Genomic DNA, 2,074 nt, shown 5'->3' with positions numbered 1-2,074 from the left:
TTGTCCACATGCAGCGCACAGGTGTTGTAGCCTTGCTTAGTCGTGTCTGTCTCTATCCCAGCCAACACTCTCCAGTGGGAGTGGTTGTCCAGCGAGGGGACCAGCCCCTTAACCCCCCCGCCAGCTCTGCCCCTCCCTTCCTGGATCTCACGTGTGCTGGATGGGTGTTGCATTCATATCCAGTACAGGCAACCACGCCCTGGCGTTCCAGAATGTGTACTGGTTTTGTCGCAACCAAACCCGGCCCATTCCACACTCTGTTCTGGTGATCGGATTTGCCAGAGGATGACATGAACTGATTCAGCCTGGCCTGCTCCTGACCCATGCCGAATGCATGCCAGTGGGAAACTTTCCATGGCCTATTCTGGGCTGTTTCCAATCATGCTTCTCGCGCTTACCTGCAGGGACTGTGTCCTGCCAGAGGAGTTGCCCAGGCTCCTCCATCAGAACCCCTCCCAATGCCAGATTTTGCGCTTGCCAGGGGGTTCTTGAGCCAACCCTACTCAGTTCACGTCCTGTCCTAGCAGGAACAGTGGCTTTTCCTGGCTGGCTTTCACCCCATTCTGACTCTTGTTGTTGGATGTTTCAGCCCAGCCATGGCTCGTCCATACCCACATACAGCTCACACATGGCTCAGAAGGGGATTGAGACCCAGCCTAGTCAGTCCCACATCTACCCTGTTTCTCCATAACACCAGATGGTGCTGGGATCTGAACCGGCCTGGTGCATCCAATCCCAGCCCACACTAGTGCCTCGGGTGACTGCAACTGTTTCCTAGATAGAACGCAGCCCCCATTCCAGCACATACACCCCTTGGTGGGAACCTCATCCCAGCTGTGGCTTCCCAGATTGGGACCGTTCCTAGCTGTAAATCACACACCTGCACGTGGTTGCTCCGAGGACCATTAGGTGCCAGCCTGCTACACAAGCCGGAGCTTATCTTTTACTTGATAGGTGTTCAAAGCTCAGCATTGTTAAGGGATTGGAAGTTCTTCAAAGGAAGAGTTACTGGCATTGGGAATCTTTAGGATTGACTCAGATCCCAGAAACAGTGGGGTCACTCTAGAGCTATCTCAGCAGCGATTCAGATGTCCAATACCCCAGAGCTCCCCGGCCGGGCGGCCAGTAGGCACAGCCTGGCGCCAAATGGCGCACTGGCCGCCCTGGCCCAGCCCGCCATGAGCCATGGGCACATGGCGGACTGGGTTCGGGATCCGAGCTAGACGTCCTCTCCCGCAGCCCTCGGCTCGCCTCTGGCAGCCGGAAGTTAAATCCTGCAGGCCCGAGGTTGCGCCCCTCCCCAATCCCGTTCACCCACCACCCAATGAGGGTGTTGGGTGGGCCCCGGACATGCCCAGTCACGGAGGCCTCCCCCCTCGGCGTACTCACCCCAGAAGGAAGCAGGCCGCACCCAGGCATGTCCGGGCCCAGCCCGCCATGAGCCATGGGCACATGGCGGACTGGGTCCGGGATCCGAGCTAGACGTCCTCTCCCGCAGCCCTCGGCTCGCCTCTGGCAGCCGGAAGTTAAATCCTGCAGGCCCGAGGTTGCGCCCCTCCCCAATCCCGTTCACCCACCACCCAATGAGGGTGTTGGGTGGGCCCCGGACATGCCCAGTCACGGAGGCCTCCCCCCTCGGCGTACTCACCCCAGAAGGAAGCAGGCCGCACCCAGGCATGTCCGGGCCCAGCCCGCCATGAGCCATGGGCACATGGCGGACTGGGTCCGGGATCCGAGCTAGACGTCCTCTCCCGCAGCCCTCGGCTCGCCTCTGGCAGCCGGAAGTTAAATCCTGCAGGCCCGAGGTTGCGCCCCTCCCCAATCCCGTTCACCCACCACCCAATGAGGGTGTTGGGTGGGCCCCGGACATGCCCAGTCACGGAGGCCTCCCCCCTCGGCGTACTCACCCCAGAAGGAAGCAGGCCGCACCCAGGCATGTCCGGGCCCAGCCCGCCATGAGCCATGGGCACATGGCGGACTGGGTCCGGGATCCGAGCTAGACGTCCTCTCCCGCAGCCCTCGGCTCGCCTCTGGATTTAGTTTTTAAAGTTTTATTTTGCTGGCAGAGTTATAG

The sequence above is a fragment of the Ochotona princeps genome, chromosome 3 (genome assembly GCF_030435755.1).
Source record: "Ochotona princeps isolate mOchPri1 chromosome 3, mOchPri1.hap1, whole genome shotgun sequence".
NCBI lineage: Eukaryota > Metazoa > Chordata > Mammalia > Lagomorpha > Ochotonidae > Ochotona > Ochotona princeps.
The sequence above is the reverse complement of the archived record's forward strand: the minus strand, read 5'-3'. Positions refer to the sequence as shown.